Genomic DNA, 21,943 nt, shown 5'->3' with positions numbered 1-21,943 from the left:
TTACATTATTAACTGAAGAAAAACAGGGGCCTTTAGAGACTTCTTTCATATTTGAAAATAAAAAGAAGTCAGATTATGGTCAAGCACCATTCTATAAAAGGACTTTTCACTTACTTTACCTAATCTGGACACCCAAGGTTTAACCAAACAAAACCAGCGTATGTGTCACACACAAAATATACTACTGTAAATATGATGTGATGACATTATAAAATGGCTGGCAAACAGGAGAAATTTTCCTTAGTTGCACTAACAAAACCAATGACCAGTATCATTTTTGTACATTTCCTTCCAAATTTATTTGTATAAATAGTCCTGTCAAAAAATTATAGAAATAATGTAACCAATTTCAGGAAGTTTGGAAAAATCAAGAAACAAAAATATCCTCCATGATGTTAAAAGGTGATTGCTATAATTTTTATGTATTTTCTATGAATCTTTAAAAAGTTGCATTTTCATCCACTTCATAGAACATTCAGCAAATATTAGTATGCTCTTTATTTTCTACCCCTTTCACTTTTTCACTTAAATATTTTACAGATCATTCCATATTATGACATTCACAGCTGACCTTTTTTTGACTGCATAGTATTCCACTGGATAGATGCAGTGTAATTTGAACAGCCAGTCCTTTAGTGATGCACATTTGGAATGTTTTAATTTTTTGCTATTATGAGAAAATGCTGACTTGTGGTTTCTGGGCTGACAAGGAAAGAGCATGGAAGTCATTACTCCAGACCTCGCAATAACAAAAAAGCTGACCCAACTGAAAGTCAACAACTCCTCTCAGAATCAATAGAAAATTGAGGTCACTAATGTACCCCTAATCAGAGACACAGGTGAATACTGAGAAATCGCAGCTTACCAGTGCAGGAGCTTGGAACAGAAGCTGGCAGCTGGAACCTGTACCAGAGTAGGAAACTTAGACTCTAATGAATGAATGAAGCTAAGGTGGACAGATTTGAATGTTAAAAACTCCAGAGGGGCCCACTTCTAAATGGTCCCACAATTTTGTTAGTTTTATCTCCAGGACCCCTACCAGGTTCTCAAGATGTAGACAAGAAAAACTTTTGCTCCTGCTTCTTAGTAAGGGAAGAGGAAGAGTAAGCATTTTGAAATGTATCCAGAAAGCAGTAGAAGATGGCCCAAATGCTTGGGCCCCTGCACCCACGTGGGAGACCTGGAAGAAGCTCCTGCCTCCTGGCTTCGGATAGGCCCAGCTCCGGCCACTGCGGCCATTTGGGGAGTGAACCAGCAGAATGGAAGACCTTTCTCTTTGTCTCTCTCTCTGCCTCTCCTCTCTCTATGTAACTCTGCCTTGCAAATAAATAAATAAACCTTAAAAAAAAAAAAAAAGAAATGTACCCAGAAGTATTCTGTTCTACTTAACAAAGACATGGCCTCCAAGGGAAGCTATTTTTACCAGGGCCTAAGACAGCTTGGGGGGGTGGGAGGGTCCCTCTACCCTTCCCCAATAAGGTAACAACTTCGCCAGCTCTAGCCTTCTATTTCTTACCTAAAGACAGAAAGGATGAGAAGCACCTGTGAAGTCCTCAGCTCAGGTAGCTTCACAGGCTACTAGAAGACTAAGACTTAACTCCTAGGACTATAGAATGCTTCCCCTCCCCAACACATTACCACCCCCACACTAAAGGCCTATTTGCTGCAGTTCCTTTTACCAAGTGATACCAAGTCCACCTTTCAGCAAAAAGTCAGAAGGCATGCTGAAAGGAAAGGCGAAAACACACTTTGAAGAGACTGAACAAGCATCAGAACTAGGCTCTTATATGACAGAGATGTTGGAAGTATCAGACCACCAATTTAAAAGAATTCTGATTAATGTGCTAAGGCTCTGGTGGTAAAAGTGGATAGCATGCAAGAATAGACAGGTAATGTAAGCAAAGAGCTGGAAACCCTAAGAAAGAATCAAAAGGAAATGATAGAAATAAAAAATACTGTAATAGAAATGAAGAAGGTCTTTGATAGGCTCATCAGTAGCCTGGACTGACCAAGCTTCTGATCCAGCTACCTGCTAATGCACTTGGGAAAGCAGCAGCAGATGGCCCAAGTACTTGAGGCCCCTGCCATTCATGTGGGATATGTGGAAGGAATTCCACACTCTTAGCTTCAGCCTGGCCCAGCCTCGGCTCTTGCAGCCATGTGGAGAGTAAACCAGCAGATGGAAGATTTCCTTATCTCTGTCTCTGCCTCTCCATCACTCTGCCTTTTGAATAAATGAAATAAATATTTAAAAAACAAAAAATGAAAAAGGAACAGATAATTTAAGAACTGTGGGATAATTACAAAGTTGTAACTATACTGAGAATACTAGAAAGAGAAGAAAGTGAGAAAGGAACAGAAAAAATATTGGAAGTATAACAGCTGAGAATTTTCTAATATTAATGAGTGGCACCAAACTATAGATCCAGGCAACTCAGAGAACACTAAGGAGAATAAAACACCAAAAAAAAAAATCTATATTCATCTATATCCAGGCATATCACATTCACTGTGGAAAACCAATGACAAAGAGAAAAATCTTGAAAGCCAGAAGGGGAAAAAATCTTCACTATAATGGAGCAAGGAGAAGAATTACATCACACTTCTCTTCGGAACCCAGGCAAACAAGAAGAGCAATGTGGAATATTTCAAGTATTGAAAGAAAAAAAACCAGCCTAGAATTCTATATCTTACCAAATTATCCTTCAAATGTGAAGGGCAAATCAAGACTTTCTCAAATACTGAAGGAATTTGTTGCCAATAGAGCTGCTTTGAAAGAAATGTGTTTTTTTTTAAGTGCTTCAGAGAAGGGAAATTATATAGATCAGAAATTCAGATCTCCATTAAGAAAGGGGATTGGAGAAGAAATTAATGAAGGTAAAATATTTTATTTTCCTTAACCTTAGTTGATCTAACATAACAACTTGTTCAAAATAATAATGATGACAATGTAATCAGTGGCTCTAACTTATGGATGACTGAAATGAATAGCAGAAATGTTATAAGGGGTGGAAGAAAGGAAATGAGAATTGTCTGTTATGAGGTACTTGTACTACACATGAAGTGGTACAGTGCTGGTTGAAAGTGAACTTGGACCAGTAGTAAATGTATATTGCAAACTTTACAGCAAATTCCAATTGATATTTTAAGAGAAGAGAGAAAATGGAATCACACAAAATGCTCAATTAAAACCCAAGAAGGCAGAAAAAGAGTAGAAGATGACCAAAAGAGAGAGAGAGACAGAGAGAGAGAGAGAGAGAGAGGTGGAAAGTAAGGACAGAAGGACGAATTAACAAACAGGGAGAGGAAATAGATAAGAGAAATATGGCAGCTATAATCCAACTCTATCCAGTCACTGTAAACATCAATGGGCTAAATAAATCAAGTGAAAGATGAAAACTGTCATAGGGAATTTTAAAAAAAAGACATGTTATCTGTAAGAAATCCACTTTAAATATAAAGACACACAAAAGAAACCTGAACTATTGCACAGTAGGGTGACTATAGATAACATTAATATACTATATATTTTCCTGAAAGAAGAAAGCTGGAATAAAGAATTTTGAATGTTTTCATCATAAAAGAATGATAAATGTTTGAAGAGACAGATGCATTTACCCTGGTTTGATTGTTATACAACGTATCTATCAAAATGTTACATAGTATTCCATAATACAATTTTTATGTACTGGTTTAAAATATTTTTAAAAAATAAAGCTGGAGTAAATATCTTAATTTCAGAGAAAACTTTCAAAGAATATTACTTTGTGTACTTTTTCCTTATTTAGAAGACGGACCTCTTTTTCTCAAAACTTGGTTTTCCTCTTTTATGAGGTATAAAATACAGTGGTGTGGGTAAAATGCACTCAAGAACAAAGCTCAATGAATTTTTGCATGCGTACATACATTTTTTACATATTTTAACAATCATGATATCAAATAATTTTAGCACTTGTGTGCTAAGCACTGTTTTAAGCACTTCACATGTATTCATTCTTTTCATAGTTATCATAAACCTATATATTAGGTATTATTTTCAACCCAGTTTAGATAGGGAAACTGTGACACAGATAGATGAAGCATTTGGTTAGAGCCATGTGAGTAGTAAGCCCAGAGTCAGAATTCAGACCAAGCTGACAGTCCCTAGTGTCTCTGTTCTTAGACTTTCTACAACTACATAAAGATATTTGTGGAAGGGCCTTAGCACAGTGTCTGATGCAAAATATTAAATGCTAAATATTAGCATAGTTTTTACTACTCTTATTACTGTTTCACTGAATCTGAGGTGCCATCAGTTGTAAGATAAATCATTATTTTACATGCCACTAAGAAAGAATGAAAACACTGCCAATCACAATAACTGAGGTCTCTATTGAGTGTTGGAAGATGCATTCCAATTGCAAAGATGTAAGAAAATGTACTTTTAGAGTGCATGAAGTTCGGTGTTAATATATATGCAGTTTTGCATTTAGTGTTCAATGGCTTTCAATACCATCTATGTCATGAGGGTCCCTAAATTTATATTTTCAGTCTTTGAACTGTAGATCTGCATATCCAACCCTTAATTTGACACCACCAGGTGGATGCTCACAGGCATCCCAAAAATAATGTCTGAAACTGAATTCTCAACAGTCTTTGCTATCTTGGCATATGGCAACCCTACTCTTCTAATTATCTCAGGTAAAAAATCTTGGTGTCAACAATTGCTGATGTCTCTACCTTCAATATAAACTCAAAATGTGGCCACTTCACTCCCAGTGCAGTACAGTCTTCCACAGCACCTGTGTCTGAGATTGCAAGCTGGTCACCTGACCCATGATCTCCTCTTCTTCCTGGGGGCCCATTTCCCAGCCTCCCTTGCAGTTAGGTGTAGGCATACAATGAAATTATAATCAATGGGATATGAGAACAAATTTCATGTACCACTTTCAGCCTGCTCCTATAAAACTCCCAAACCTAATCCTACATGTTTTGCTCCCCCTTCCAGATTGCTGCAACAGAGATGGCCCTGCACCTTAGCCCCGAAGATGACCTTGGTGGTCATGTACTGAAGACAGCATAGCCTCTCTCAGCCTGAGTCTCGGATTGACTGCACGGAGCAGGGATGCCCCACTGACCTGCTTCACCCACTCCGTACCATAAATTAGCAATGACAAAATTTCTGTTGTGTTTGAGCCAGTGAACACTGAGGAAACTGATATTGGAGGGTAGAAAGATGGAGATTCATGTTGAAAAGCAGCAAAGTTCTTGATTAAAATGTCACCTGTGATAAATGAGAAGTCAGACCAAGTGCCTCCTGAGCCTGTAATTTTAGGGCAGGAGAATGGAAAGCAATGGTAGGTGTGCACTGACAGTTACTTTGCTGCATTTAGCAAGGTATGACAAGAAAGAGAAAAGGCCCAGGCAAGAGGTGGCTGCTTCAAGAGCAGAAATGCAAGGAAATGAGAGTTGAGAAATTAGGGAATACAGGGTTAGAAAAGCTGATTCTGTACCCCAAATAATGAGAAGACTAAAAAAGACTTTGTTTAACAAAGTCAGGGGAATGGCTACATTGTGACATGCTGGTGACCTTGCACATCTTCATGTGGGCCACGTGACCAAGGCTTGACTACAGTCTGACCCAAGGCTGGCAGAAGACCTTGCGATTCTTCCTGGAACAAGGGGAGGGAAGGACAAGAGCTGCTTTGAGGCAGTTTCTTGTCCCAGTACTGTGGGAGACAGCCACAAGGCCACTTTTCATCCACGTCCCTGGTTCAGGGAGGGTAGTCCTTCCCACCTCCCTTATTTCCCAGCAAGGGTACACTGCAGGTGTCTGGGGCAGTCTACAGCACTGCTCAACTCTACCGTAGAACTGGCTTCTTCACAGCCAGTTCTAAAGTCCTTACCCCTTAGGTGGCTGGTCCTTTGACTCCCGAGGTTCAGTGTCATCCGATGGGACTAGGCACATGAGGAGCTGACACCATGCTGATCTGGTTTATGTTGTCCTTATAAAGTAATATACCACATAACCCCAGGTGGCTTCATTATCTGCCACCAGTCAAATCTATAGGAGTGTGGTAAACCAGCTTAAGAGCCGCAACAGTGTCAGCAACCATTCTGCTGCTTAGGGGACTGCTTGATCACTTGACAGAAAGGCCCATTAAGAACCCTCAGTTATGAAGAAGGCATTCAGCCCAGCGGTTAAGATGCCTGTACCCTAAATTGGAGTACTTGGGTTCAATACCCAGCTCCAGCTCCTGATTCCACCTTCTTGCTAATGTGCACCCTGAGAGGCAGCAGGTGATGGTTCAAGTAGTTGAGCCCTTGTTGCCCACGTGAGACCCTCAGATTGCATTTCCGGTTCCTTTGGCTTGCCTTGGAATAGTTCCCCTGGCGGTTGTGGGAACTTAGGAGATGGAATCAGTGGATAGGAGTGTGCTCTCTCTCTCTCTCTCTCTCTCTCTCTCTCTCTCTCTGTGTGTGTGTTTCTGCCTCTCCAATGAATTAAAAAAAAAAAAACCTTAAAGACCCGCTCTGCCCTGCCCTGCCCTGTAGTTCAGATTAAAGGTGGTGGTCCTCATCGAAGCCTGTTGACTGATATGGCATCAAGGTAGCCACTGTTACTTTGAAAGGGAGACAAGCTCAGAGACAAGGATGCAAATATTGTATATACAGCAAACTTCACAACTTGGTCTAGGAAAGAATTCTGGATATGGTTACAGCATATGGAACTCTCTAGAAGCAAACAGACTGAGGTCTTCTAAGATTTTGAAGAGCCTGCTCTGAGAAAAACTGGAAAGTTTAAAACAACCCTTGGGCAGGAAGTGATCTGGGAAAGCTGACCTAGTCTCCAATCCCCATCCTTGTCTCTGAGCCCATTTCCTACCTTCCCCCCTCACTTCCACCAGCCTCCTTATCGTTCTTTAAACATATTGACACACTGCCACCTCACACCATTGGCCTTTGCTGTTTGCTCTGCCTGAGAAACACTTTATTTAGGGTATTCCCATGGTGGGTGAAGTACACCGTGGAGCCCAGTCCTAGGCATATTCAGGGGTAACTGAAAGAAACTGCCTAGCTTTCTCTCTGCAGTTGCCACTCTGAAGGGCACCCAGGTCCACTGCTGGTGGCATAAAACAAAAGCCAGGTGTGACATAATCACTCTGCCACTTGGCCATGCAAGAAGCTCAGATTCCCACAAAATTCACCCAAGTATTTCCAGGAGTTGCTAGGAGTTGTCACATGAACTCAGGAACAAGTAGTTCTGCCCTGCTATTCCCCTGGACAGTAAGGCGCACAGACTGGTGGCCTGTGGGATAGTGGGGATGAACAGCTCTCTCCCCTTGGATGATTTTCTGCTACAGGAGCACAGAGCAATGCCAGCTGGGAAATGTAGGCTAAGGTAGCCACAGGAAGTCAAGTACTAAGAAGGGTGTTGGTGCTCATACTAGTACACCTGGAAATTGGAACTACATGTTAAAGGATACATTTTAAACATCTAACCCAATTTTTAAAATATGCATTCTCTCTGATGCAGCATTTCTACTACTTTGTATCCAAACAGGTACACACACACAGGGACACAGATAGGGAACACAGGGCAACAGTGAACTCAACCATGGTATATGCATACTGGGAATGTCTATGCAGCAGTTAAAAAGAAGGAGGGGAAAATGTAGGTGACATAATATGGACTGAATTCCCAAGACACATTTGCAATAAAGAAAACTTCAAAAAGATACATGTACTATGAAATAAAGCCCCCAAACCCACAAAATTATGCCATATATATTTCAATGAGCATACTTATGGATAAAAGTACATGTTAATAACAGCTACCATGTTAATAACAGTTAACAGTGTTAACCTCTGGGGAGGAACATGGAGTAGGGAATGAGGATTGGGACTTGTTATGGAGGTGACTTTAGCCTCGTGTTTAATAAAGCTTTTCAAGGATAATGAACATGTGTGTAATTGGAAAATTTTTTTTATAAATGTCATTTGGCTGAGTACTTGTCACTCGCCCTTATCAATGTGGTGCACACTGGCCCACCTTCCAACTGCTAGCACCGGCCTTACTTTGCTCTTGCCACTGGCGCCCACTGTAGCAAGGCAGTCAGCTTTGCCAGTCAGGTAGGTAACAGACCTGGAATGCTGGGGCATGAACGCCGCCCCTCCCCCACCCCGCTCCACCGGAAGTGGCCCCTCACCAACGGCAAAAAGGGCGTCATTGACTCTATCAGTCTGGGCCTCGTCGGGAGAAGGAAGGCACATGAGTTAAATAAACAGGATTTCACATAAAAAAACAGTTCACTAGGCCCAAAATGAAGTCAACTCAAAGGATAAAAAGAGAGCTGGAACATATCAGGGAGATAGTGGCTCTGAGCAGTGGCGTCGGAGGCTGGGGAAGCGGGGGACAAAGGACAGACTCAGAAACCATTTTGACGCTTTCAGGAGGGGCTCGACTGAACGGCCCCCTAGGCCCAAACACGACTACGACTCACCTCATACTGGTTTTTCTCAGGGGGTTCTTGAACTAGGTCCCGGCTAAGTGGATTCCGTTGTCGACGCCGGGAAGGTGCTACTGGCGTGTGGTGTGAAGAAAGTTCTGAGCGTACTACTACGTCACAGGAAGGAATCAAGGACCGACTGTTCCAAGTTCTTCGAGCCCGGAGGGTGCTCTTCTCTGTCGCCCCCTATCTGCGGAACCTAGCAGCGAGCCGCTGACAAAGCAGAAATGTGGCTTGAAACGGAGTCACTTCAGAGCCTAGTAATGTACACAAAGATAAAGAGAACAGTTTAGTGAGTTCAAGTTTATTCATCACTCAGCTTTAATAATTATTACTACTTTGCCTTTCTTGATTCATTGATTCTCCACGTTTGTCCCCTGGAGTACTTAAAGCAACTCACACAATTCCATTGATCAATACTCAAGTACTTAAAAGATACAGACTTTAAAAATCCAATACTATTACCACACCTAATAAAAAATAACTAATTGCTTAACATCATCCAATTCCCAGTGCGTGCTCAAATGCTCCCCATTATCTCAAAAACGGCTCTTCTCAGTTGATTTATTGGAATCAGGTCCCAAACAAGGTCTATGTAGTGTTTGGGTTCATCTGTAACCCTAATCCTTCACCATAGAGAGTTGCAGAATTGTTCTACACTGCTTTCCAATGGAATTAAGTTGCAGTTGCCACCATTGCTCAAGAATGTAGGCTTTGTTGCTGCTGTAGTTTCAATGTGTCCTCCCCACAGCGGGTACCTGTAGGAAACAAGCCCCAATGCAGCAGAACTGGAAGATGGGACCTGATGAGAACTGATTAGGCCATGAGGGCTCTGCCCTCCTGAATGAATTAATGGGTCTGTTGTCACAGGAGAGGGTTCCTTATGAAGGGACAAGTTTGGGCCCCTTTTCTCTCCCTTGCTTTTCTGCCAAGGGATGACACAGCGTGAAACGCCTTACCAGATGTAAATTTCTGTTAATTATAATACAATCCCCAGTAATCTATTCTAGTAGCAGAAAATGGACTAAGACACCTTCTTTTCCTCTTCCTTTTACTCTTTTATATAGTTTATTCTCTAAAGGAACCATACCAATTTTCCTATAGAATATCTCATGTTCTAAATTCAACCATTTGTATCCTGTTGGTATCATTTAACATGTTTCTCCTCTTTCTTTCCTTTAAGCTGATAGTTAAATTTGGAGGCTCAATTGAATACAGTATCAATTTTTTAGGCAAGGATATTTCATAGGATGCTGTATACTTGAAAGGTACAATTATACTTCATTGAAAGGTACAATGGTTATTTACAAAAATTGAGGTAAGAATATTAAAGTATACCTACAATAAAATGCACAAATACTAAGTGAACAGCTTGTTGAATATTTCCATCTCATACAACCACAGGACAACTACTTAGATCCAAGTGTAAAGAAACCATAGCTAGGCAGATGATTCCTTCATGAAATGGCAGTTTTCCAATTCTGTCATTCTTTTTGAGCTTGAATTGTTTTGTAGTGAAGAACTTTCCCATCAATCTGGATACTCTGAAATCCAGTTTGCACAGGAAAGGGAAGATAAATGTTTAATTCTTTTCCTTTTTTTTTTTTTTTGCCAATTTTATAATTAGTAAGCTAGTATCCTAAAAGCTTCCAAAAAGTGACCAATGAGGTTTTATTTATTTATGTGTTACTATCATTAAGAATTCATGGAGTTTTAAAATATTCGATATATATATATACAATATTCTGCAGTCATTATGATTTTTGGTGCTCAAATTATTCAATCTTGGGCCAATGAGAGCCCCTTAAAAAGGTGTTTCCTTAGTTTAGTCCCTTAATGTGACCCTTGTAGTCTTTCATTTCGTCCCTAATTTCCAGTAATAATGGATATGCCAGGTTCAACCTTTGCATTTCCAGCCTTGTAATTGTAATGAACCATTTCCCTAAGGAGTCCTGCATGTTTGCTTTAAATTACATTAAATCACCACAATCTGGGTGCTGGGTATTCATTGCCATTATGTTGTCATTTTTTTCAGTTCTTTTCAGTGCACAGAGCTAAGAAAGACATATTTTTAGAAAAAGAAAAAAAATAGGAGTAAGTGGTACTTTTCCAATCTAAATTAAAGATTGAAAGGTTTTTTTAACTTAATTTATTTGATTTTTGCCTGTATATCTCTCTTCTCTCATGTGTGAAATCTTGGTTCTTAATGATATTAATGCTAAGAGCTGTCTGCTTTATTCCTGTATATAGTTGGAACAGTTTCAGGATAACAATTCCAAGGTTATTAATAACAATTAGATCACTGAATGCCATTTAAGATTTATTTGCTGTTATTTTTGTCCTTAAGATCTAGCCTGCGAGGGATGTACAGTAAAAATATTGTGTTGGTAAGTCACTTGAAATAATTATTATCTGTATAGTTTTGCCACCTATATGACATATAGTTAGATTCATTTGTTTCAGTTTGTCTTCTGTTTTTAAAGAGCTTTTTTGTCTTTTTGGTTTTATTCAGTTTTTAAATTATTTAAGGCAATTTTACTGTTCTATCATGTATTAGTGATCTATTACTGCATCACAAATTATACCAAGTTTAATGGCTTAAAATAACAAACATTTATTATCTCATAGTTTCTGAGGGTCAGGAGAGTGAGTGCAGCTTAGCTGGGTGCCTCTGACTCAGGATCTGTCACAAAATGCAGTGCAAGCTCAAGTCGCCACGAGGCTTGATGGAGCTGGAGGATTTGCTTCCAACATGGCTTGTTATTGGGCCTCGGATTCTCACCACGTGCGACTACTCAGCAGAGTAACTGACTTCCCTCAGAACACATGATCCAAGAGAGGAGTAAAAAGGAAGCCACACTGTCTTTTAAGAACCTGATCCAGGGGTCGGCGTTGTGATGTAGCAGTAAAGCCACTGCCTGCAAGGCCGGTGTCCCATAGGGGCACCGGTTTAAGTCCCCTCTCCTCCACTTGAAATCCAGCTTCTGGATGCTCCACCTCCCATCCAGAGACAAGACAGAGATATTCCATCCACTGGTGCATTCCCCAAATGCCTGCACTGGCCAAGCCTGGGCCAAGCCGAGGCAAGAAGCCTGGAACTACATCTGGGGCTCCCATGTGGGTAGCAGGGGCCCAAGTACTTGGAACATCTTCTGCTGCTTACCCAGGTGCACCAGCAGGGAGTTGGCTTAGAAGTGGAGCAGCTGGGACTCAAACTGGCACCTATATGGGATGTTGGTGCTGCAGGCAGAAGCCCAATCCAATGTATCACAATGCCGGCCCCCAATCTTTACCATTTGGATTGATATATTTAAGTATATTTATTAATTTAATTTATTTGAAAGGGAGAGCAACAGATGTGGGGGGAGGAGAGAGGGCAGGAATTTTCCAATCTTCCATCTGCTGGTTCATTCCCTAATGCCTGCAGCAGCTGGAACTGGGCCAGGCTAACTCAGGAGCCAGGAACTCCATCTGAGCGTCCCTTGTGGGTGGCAAGGACCCAAGTACTTGAGCCATCAGCTGCTGCCTCCCAGGGTGCATATTAGCAGAAGGCTGGATGGGAAATGGAGGTAGGACTCAATTTCAGACACTCCAATATGGAATGCCTGGATGCCAGCATTCCAAGTGCAGCTTAACCCGCTGGGCCACACAGCCTGCCCTTAATAAGCATATTCTTGTAGTGGCCATACAAAGGTACTTCAGAAAGTTCATAGACAATACAACTAAAAGATTTCTTTTTTGGTGCAAAATTTTTTATAGTCTGTGCATAGCTATTTCATGATATGCATTTTTCATGAACCTTTTAAAAACCCTTCATATCTTTTCACATCATGCTTTAGTACTGATTTTATGACCATGTATTTCTGTGATAACTCATGAATTTATACACTATATTATATATGTCAGATACCACTTGTGACTGTTTTATTTTTCTAAGTATCTAACTTAAAGAGCATGTGGACTTATAGAATATTTTTGTGAGTTAGTAAATACTAGTAAGTATTTACATGCAAGACTATAATATACACAAAAATTATAAAGTACAACAATGATTACATAAGTCATATAGTTATCAGTAAAAATTATTCCAGAAATTTTAGAATAATACTTTCATACATTTAGAGCCAATAATGTATTCAAATTATTTTGTCAGACTGGTAACACTATGAGTTTATTTTGGCTACCATAATAGCTGTTAACTCTTTTTTGCTAATATAAAATGGAATTACTCTTGAAGTACTTATTCAGTAAATGTTTTCAAAACAGCATTGCCATGTTCCCATTAAGATAGCTATGGCATGTGTTTTTCTTTTTTTCTTTTTTTTTTTTAAAGATTTACTTTAATTATTTGAAAGACAGAGTTAGAGAGGTAGAGACAGAGAGAGAGGTCTTCCATCTGCTGGGTCACTCCCCAGATGGCCACCACAGCCGGAGCTGCACCGATCCGAAGCCAGGAGCCAGGAGCTTCCTCCAGGTCTCCCACGTGGGTGCAGGGGCCCAAGCACTTGGGCCATCTTCTGCTATCCCAGGCCATAGCAGAGAGCTGGATGGGAAGAGGAGCAGCCGGGACTAGAACTGGCACCCATATGGGATGGCAGCGCTTCAGGCCAGGGCTTTAACCTGCTGTGCCACATGGCATGTGTTTTTCAAGCCCATGCATCATCATTCTGCCTTGGATTAGCAAAATGCTTTCCTTCTCTTTCTTTTACCTTTCAGTGTGATATTTAAAAAATATTTCTGGCATTTACTAGATATACAGATACAATTTTTAGGTCATAAAATAATTATCCATATAAGTACTTTTGCATAGATCTGCTGCTGCTACTGTGAATACTAATTGTGAATATATATTTAGGTATTCCTAACACCTAGCTGTTTTCCTGAAATGTACCAAGGCTCAAAGAAGAGAGCCCTCTGAGGGGTGGGGGAACGGGTATGTTACACCAAGACTATCCAAAAATCCTCAATCATGTTGCTCTCAATAAACAATTCTAACAAACTGTGTTGAATGCCCTAAAATTCCTGAGGCTTGAGGTTCAAAGAAAATATTGTCAACTAGTATGTTTCATGCCTTGACAGGCAGAACAGCTCAGGCCTTCTGGAATTAACCCTCACCGCACAAGAGCAAAATACTATCTTCACATTTCACGAAAAGGTAAAAACAGTGCAAAGTACAGTTTTTATACTAAAAATTGGCAAATATGATCATGACAATGTATACGAAATGAGAATGAAAACAAGGTACTTTTTAAAAGAATCTAAAACTGATGCAAATAACAAGAATGTTAGCGTCCAATGGCAATAAGGACCTAGGGAAATAGGCCACTTCATTCATTGCTCAGGGAAGACATAACTTTGTAGAGCCTTTCTAAATGACTTTGTGGTGACCTGCTTCAAAAGTCTTTAAAAAGTACGTTCCTTCTCCCTAACAATGATATATTTAGTGTTTCATCCTGAAGGAATAATAGAGGTTATGAGCAGGGGGGAATTACTAGTACGCTTATTGCAATAGAAAGGAGAAAAGCAAAAAAAAAAAAAGTTGCAAACAACCAAATGTCCAGCAATGTGGAGACTGTTTCAGTAAGCTAAGTCCATATGCAGTTGTTCAAAGCAATTTTGTGAGGGTGATTTTTTCAGCAAGCCCTGTCAGTTGCATGTGTCCAAGAGCATAAGGTTTTACTAAAGTGACAGGTACATGGCGGTATTCACAAGAGAGAGAAGTCTGAAGATGAAAGCGTGATGTCTTTGTAGTTTTTAGGTCAAGAACAATACATTTGTGAAAGGATGACAGGGCGAGTGGAACTCTGGGCTAGGGTGGTGGATTCTAGAGCTGTCTCGAAGACATGTATGGGGGCAGTGGAAGATGAGGGTTCCTCCACCACGTTTCTTTACTCAGGTTCCGTGCGGCTGTGACCACCAGTCTCTGGTAATCAAGGCTATTTTGTGGCCTTGGTATGTGAAGCACAACCAGTCCCTAAGAATCTTTAAGACTTGCAATGTGCAGGAAAAGAGGTCAAATGGCCCTCCCCGAAGCTACCATTCCTCCAGTGATTTCAGCTTGAAATGGTCGATATACCAATTTGGCTTATTTTGAGATGGCACATCCTTAACTCCTCCAGCGCTAACAGAATCCAGATGTTGTTCAGAGCAGCCAGCAACGTCCACTGCTGTAGGCACAAAATCACGACAATCCTGATCCTAGCTTCTGCCTCGTGAAACCTAAGGAGAAGTCTGCAGGGGACTTCATGGAAACTTTTTGCTTTCCTGATTAAGGGGATAGAACCATTGATCCAGTCACCACCTACAGTAGACCTACTGAGACTGACTCCTTTATTAAGCAAGGGGCAGTAGGGTTTTCTGCTTCTTTGAAGTCAAGAGAGTCGCCAACTATGATGGATTCTGAGGGGCCCTGCTCAGATCCCCAGCCTTCTTCTGCCAGCTGTCTCCGGATATTGAAGTCGGTGGCCTTGCCCATTGTCACGCCCACCCCCTCCCGTGGGACAGCCCTTATCCAACAACACAGGAGGACACTTGCAAGACCCTCCAAGCTACAAGGCTGGAGCCCTTGGCCCTGCTGCACCCTTGCCGACTTCTCCTCCGGTCTAATTCTACTTTGTTCCCTCCGCAACCCCCCACATGTTGATCCTGAAAGCACTCCTTGATAAGTTTCCCAGCACACAAATCTCTGTCTCAGAGTCTGTTTCCTGGGAAACTCCACCCACAACACTTCTGATCCGTTTATTCAAATGAAAAGATGTTCAAAATATATTGCTACATGACAAAACAACAGGTTATAAAGCAGTCTGCATGATGCCATCCTGTGTTCCTAGTATATGGATTATATATCCGCATAGAAAAAAATATCTGGAAAACATTTTAGGAGATAATATAAAGAATATGCTTATGATCTTGTTATAGGGGAAAATTTCTTAAATAAGTCAGAAACAGTGCAAACCATAAAGACTTGTGCTTTTGGATACATTTAAATTAAAGATTTATGTTAATGAAAAGATGTTGTAAAGCAAAATCATAAGCCACAACCTAGAGATAATATTTTTAAATTTCCAGCATGATAACCAAAAGGGTTGCATTTAAGGTATATAAAGAACTAATTAGAAAAAATCAAATGCAATAGAAAAGAGAGCAAAGAATATGAAAAGGCAACTCAAAAAAGGAAAGTCATACATGACCAATAAAATATTAAGAGACTTTCAACCTCACCAACTCTTAGGAAAACACAAAACATTTTTCAACCATCAGACAGACAAAAATGAAAAAGACTGATAATATCCAGTGTGGGCAAGAGTGTGGAGAATCAGGCATTAATACATGCTATTAGAAAATGGTCTTTTCTAGATAACTTCACCCAGACTTTTTTTTTAATGTATATGTATGTGTATATATATATATATATATATATATATATATTTGAAAGAAAGAGTTACAGAGAGAGGAAGAAAGAGATCTTCCATCCTCTGGATCACTCTCCAAAGGGGCTGGGCCAGGCTGAAGCCAGGAGCCTGGAACTCCATCTGGGTCTCCCATATGGGTGGCAGGGGCCCAAGTACTTGAGGCATCTTCCATTGCTTTCCCAGGTGCATTAGAAGGGAGGTGGATGGGAAGTGGAGAAACCGGGACTTGAACCAGCTCCCATATGGGATGCTGGCATGCCAGGTGGTGACTTAACTTGTTGTGCCACAATGTCAGCCCCCCTACCCACCCAGCCTTTTTGAAGGAGTAATTGTCTCAATAGCAAAAAAGTGTAGGCAATGTAATTTTCTTTTGGGGAATGGGGAAACTATGGCCATTCAATGAGATAGAATGCAGCAGTTAAAAAGAAAGAAGCCAATGTATAAGTAATTACCTGGAAGTATCTCCAAGTGTCAGGTCAATAAAGCAAGTTACTCAGGGAATGGTACACTATGTGAATAGCATAATCCAACTGATGTGTTTAAAAGACTGCTGCGTACATTTCATTTTTTCTCTACATGTTTATCATGAAAATTTTAAAATAATTTTTAAACATAGAGCAAAGCTGAATTTTACAGTGAACACTCACAAAGTCATCTGGATTTTACTGTTAACATTTGACTATATTTCCTTTGTCACAAACCTGTTTATCCATCTCTCTATCCCTTATTATTCAGTATAATTTTTTAAATGTTTATTTCCATCTACTTGCAAGGCAGAGTGACAGAGAGAGCAATCTTCCATCTGCTGGTTTACTCTCCAAATGCTGACAACAGCCAGGGCTGTTCTAAGCCAAAGCCAGGAGCCTGGAACTCCATTTGGGTCTCACAGCGCTTGGACCACCATCTGCTGCTCCCCAAGGATGCATTAACAGAAAGCTAGATCAGAAGCGGAGCAGCTAGGACTCCAATATTGGATGCTGGAGTTGCAAGCTGTGGTCACCAAAGAAAACTTATATTAAACACATGTGTGTGCTTTTCTCCTGTCAATCTATTTTAAATCCAATTAATTCTCCTGTCCAGCTAGAGACCCAATGAGGATAGAGGTAAAGTTTTGCTTCCTCTACAGTATGAATGTACGAGAGCTTGTCTATTCATTTTCCTAATGATGGATACCTGGGCTGCTTCCTGGTGTTGGCTAGTATGAATGAATCTGCAAAAAGAATTCATATACAAGTCTTCATGAACACATATGCTTTAATTTCTTTTGAGTAATTACCTAGAAATGGAGTTGCTGAGTCACCGGGAAGTAAATGTTTAATTTTATAGGAAACTGCCAGATCTTTTTCCAGAATAGTGACACAATTACACTTACACATTCTCATCAACACAGGGCTTGACGTTCCAGCAGCTTTGCATCCTCACCAACATTTGGGGTTGTCAGTCATTTCAGTTTGGCTATTAGAATAGGTGAGTTAGCAGTATCTCATTATGGCTTTAATTCTGGAATGACTGATGACCTTGGTCACTTTTTCATGTGCTTATTGCCATTTGTTTGTTTTCTTTCAAGAGGTGTTTGCTGAGATATTTTGCCAATGTTAAGTTGGGTTATTTGTCTTTTTATTTCTGAGTTTTATAGTTCTTTATTTTTCCTGAATAGCAGTCCTTTGTGAAATATATATTCTGTGAATATTTTTCCCAGTCTTTGGCTTTATCTTTCACTATTCTTAATGGTACCTTTTCATGAACAGTATTGATTTTGATGAATTCTAATTAATATTTTCTTTCATGGTTACTACTTTTTGTGATTTGACAAGCAAATTTTACTTATCTGAAATCATAAAGATATCCTTCTGAGGTTTTCTCTAAAATATGTATAGTTTTACAACTAACATTTAGGTATGTGATCCATCTCAAATGAATTTTTGTGGATATATCATCCACATAGAGATTGAAATTCATATTTTTCCATCATAGTATCCAATTATTATGACATTATTTGCCGCATAAACGTTCCTTTCCCCCAATGGATTGCTTTGCTGCTTTTGTCAAAATCAAATGACCGTGTGCACATGAGTCTATTTCTAGCTCTCTATTTGTGAATTTATAAGTCCTACTGTTTTGATTATCATAGCTTTAAAATAATCTCTGAAATCAGGTAGTGTAAGTTCTCAAATTTTGTTCTTCTGTTTCAAAATCTTTGGAGATTCTAGATTCTTTACAATTTCATATAATTGATTAATTATTTTTCATTTTATGTGAAATGCAGAGAAAGAGAGACAAAGAGACAAAGATCTTCCAACTGCTGGTGTACTCCCCAAATGCTTGCCCTCAGAAGTAGGTTTTTTTTTAAGACTTATTTTTCTTTTCATTTATTTGAAAGACAGAGTTACAGAGAGAGATAGAGACAGAGAGATAGAGGTTTTCTATCCACTGGTTCATTCCCCAGATGGCTGCAACGCTGGAGCTGCGCCGAACCGAAGCCAGGAGCCAGGAGCTTCTTCCGGGCCTCCCGTGTGGGTGTAGGGGTCCAAGGACTTGGGCCATCTTCTACTGCTATTCCAGGCCATAGCAGAGAGCTGGATCAGAAGTGGAGCAGTCGGGACTAGAACCGGCACCCATACGGGATGCCGGCACTTCAGGCAAGGGCTTTAACCCGCTGGGCCACAGTGCCGGCCCCAGAAGTACATTTTCAATATCCATAAAAATAATTGCTGGAATCTGGATATGGATGGCAGTGACTCTATATCAGTTTACATAGATTTACATCACACTTTAATCTATGTATCAGTTTACACTAACACATGTGCATCTTCCACCTCATGGACAACATCTATCTCTTCCTCTATTTCATTTTTCTTTAATGTCTCAAGCATTTTTTTTTTTTAGTGTAGCTGTCTTGTACATGCTAAATTTAGTCCTAAGCATTTTATGCTTTTCATACTGTTATGCAGGAAATTCATTTTAAACTTATTCTCCAATTGTTGCTGGTAGCATATCAAAATACAAATGAGTGGAGGGCCTTTTGTTTATTGGGTAAGCCACTACATGGGATGCCCACAACCCAGATTGGACTGCCTGGGTTTGAGTCTTGCCTCCACTTCCTGCCTGCTGTGGGCATTTGAGGAGTGAACCAAGGGATGGAAGATCTCTCTGTGATTGTCTGTCTCTGTTGCTCTGCCTTTCAAATAAAAATAAAGGAATAAATAAGCTTTTAAAAATACTACTGAGGTTTTTGTTTGTTTGTTTGTTGTTGTTTTTTGACAGGCAGAGTGGACAGTGAGAGAGAGAGACAGAGAGAAAGGTCTTCCTTTGCCGTTGGTTCACCCTCCAATGGCCGCCGCGGCCGGCGCGCTGCGGCCGGTGCACCGCGCTGATCCGATGGCAGGAGCCAGGTACTTATCCTGGTCTCCCATGGGGTGCAGGGCCCAAGCACTTGGGCCATCATCCACTGTACTCCCTGGCCACAGCAGAGAGCTGGCCTGGAAGAGGGGCAACCGGGACAGAATCCGGCACCCTGACCGGGACTAGAACCCGGAGTGCCGGCGCCGCAAGGTGGAGGATTAGCCTAGTGAGCCGCGGCGCCGGCACTACTAAGTTTTAAAGCTATTAATTTTGTATTCTGTGACTTGGAAAATTAGTTAGTAGTTGTTGAGTCTATTCCTTAAGGTTTTCTTAGCAAACAACCATATCACTTGCAAGTCCAGATGTCTTACTGTTTCCTTGATGGTCTGTGTACCTTCTGTCTTGCCTCATTTTGCTGATACAATGTTGAATAGAAGTGGGGAGAATGGATATTTTTGCCTGTTCCTGACTTTATTTGCCATCCTCAGGTGTTTTCCCAGGTGCATTAACAGGGAGGTTAGAAGTGGATTAGAGGATTAGAAGTGGAACAGCTGAGACTCGAACCAGTGCCCATAAGGGATGCCAGCATTGCAGACAGCAGCTGTGCCACAATGCCAGTCCTCTTGTTCCTGACTTTAAGGAGAAAATGTTCAGTGTTTCAGTATTGACTATAATGTTATCTTTGGGTTTCTTGTAGGTGCCTTTTATCATTTTGTGTGACAAATCACCACAAATTTAACAGCTTAAAACAGCACTCATTAGTTCATTCATAATAATTCTATAGGTTGAAAGTAAGGCACCGCATGGTTACGTTCTCTGCTTAGAGTGTTACATGGCTGAAATCAAGCTATATGCTACATAGGGTTTGTGCGTGGTGATTCTGGGGAAAGATCCACTTCCAAGTTCGTTCTTGTTGATGGACTTCATTTTCTGTGCTTGGCGAACCCAGCTCAAAATGTATTTCCTTACAATTTGTCTACTGGAAGCCATTCTCAGTTTCTGGAGGCTTGACACATGGTCCCTAGTATGCTTTTTTTTTTTTTTTTTTAAGATTTATTTATCTGGGCTGGTTTTGTGGTGTAGCAGGTTAAAGCCGCTGCCTGCAATGCTGGCTTCCCATATGAGCACTGGTTCGAGTTCCAGCTGCTCCACTTCTGATGCAGCTCCCTGCTAATGTACCTAGAAAAGCAGCAGAGGATGGCCCAAGTCCTCGGGTCCCTGCACCCACATAGGAGACTTGGATGAAACTTCCGGCTCCTGGCTTCCGACTGACCCAGCTCCGGCTGTTGCGGCCACCTGGGGAGTGAACCTGTGGATAGAAGATCTTTCTTTCTTGGCCTTTCTCTTTCTATCTCTCTAACTCTGCCTTTCAAATAAATAAATAAATCTGCTATTAGCAAGGAGCTGGATTAGAAGTGGAGCAACTGGGACACAAACCAGTGCCCATATGGGATGCTGGTATTGCAGGCAGCAGTGTAACCTGCTGTGCCACAATGCCGGCCCCGCCTTGTATCTTTAAGGCATCAGCACATTGAATCCTTCTCATACTTTGAATCTTTAACTTCTTTTTCTATTAGCTGATGAAGGTGATAAAATGGAATCATACAAAATACTTGATGACGAAGGCCTCTCTGCTACCCTCCAAAAAGAAAAAAAGAAAAAGAGAGAAAAAGGAACAGCAGATGGGACAAAAAGAAAACAAATAACTATATCAAAAATCATATTAGGGGTAAGCATTTAGACTAGCAGTTAAGTTGTCAATTAAAATGCTCACTCACGTCCAGCATCAGAGTATCTGGGTTTAATACTAGGTTCTGACCCTGACTCCAGCTCCCTCTTCATGCCCCTGGGAAGCAGCAGTGATGATTCAAGTAATTGAGTTGCTTTGGGTTCCTGGTTCTCAGCTTTGGCCCAAAGAAGCCCTGGCCATTGCATGCACTTGGGGAGTAAGTCAGCAGATGTGAGTGCTCTCTCTCTCTTTCTGTTTCCCTCTCAATTTTAAAGAAAAGAAAATAGGAATACAAAAACATCCAGTACCCAGCAAGTTCAAATTCACAGTGTGTGACATTTGACCAAATATAACCTCTCATGGAAAGAGACAGGACAATGCGATACTGCTTTAGGCCAAAAGGAAATTCTACAAAAATTTTTTAATTCATTTTCATTATATTTGAAAGGCAGAGAGATAGACAGGGAGATCTTCCATCAACTGGGTTACTCTCAAATGTCTGCAATAGCCAGGGCTGGACCAGGTGGAAGCCAGGAGCCAGGAACACAATCTGGGTCACCCACATGTGTGGCAGGAAGCCAAGTTCATGAGCTATCATCTGCTGTATTCCCAGGGTGCACACTGGCAGAAAGCTGGATCAAAAGCCAAATAGCCAGGACTCAAACCAGGCACTCCAATATGGAATGTAGATGTCCTAAGGGGCAACAACCACTGGACCAAATGCCTGCTTCCAAAATTTCTTCAATATGACACTCAAAGTATAATGGCTCCACAAATGATGAATTGGACTTCATCAAAACTAAAAACATTTGTTCTATGTAAGACACAAGAAAATGAAAAGATAAGCCACAGACTGGGCAAAAATATTTACAAAATGTATCATATTGTAAAATGTTTAATTGCACTAAAGCACAAATAACATATAATGTACCATCTTAGCCATTTTGAGTGTATAATTCAATAGTGTGACG

The 21,943-nt window shown here is 40.7% G+C and overlaps 1 protein-coding gene across 1 annotated transcript in view; it reads right to left on the bottom strand.

The window, feature by feature from the left end:
* USP9X (ubiquitin specific peptidase 9 X-linked) overlaps window positions 1–21,943 on the bottom strand; it is a 192,968-nt gene that overhangs the window by 142,839 nt on the left and 28,186 nt on the right. Inside the window, exon 4 of the mRNA XM_070067484.1 lies at window positions 8,484–8,746. The gene's annotated coding sequence lies outside the window, so the exon portion shown is untranslated. The remainder of the gene's footprint in view (window positions 1–8,483; window positions 8,747–21,943) is intronic.

Source organism: Oryctolagus cuniculus, chromosome X, assembly GCF_964237555.1.
Source record: "Oryctolagus cuniculus chromosome X, mOryCun1.1, whole genome shotgun sequence".
In the NCBI taxonomy this organism is placed as follows: domain Eukaryota; kingdom Metazoa; phylum Chordata; class Mammalia; order Lagomorpha; family Leporidae; genus Oryctolagus; species Oryctolagus cuniculus.
Note: the sequence above shows the minus strand (reverse complement) of the source record. Positions and strands in the feature narration are given on the sequence as shown.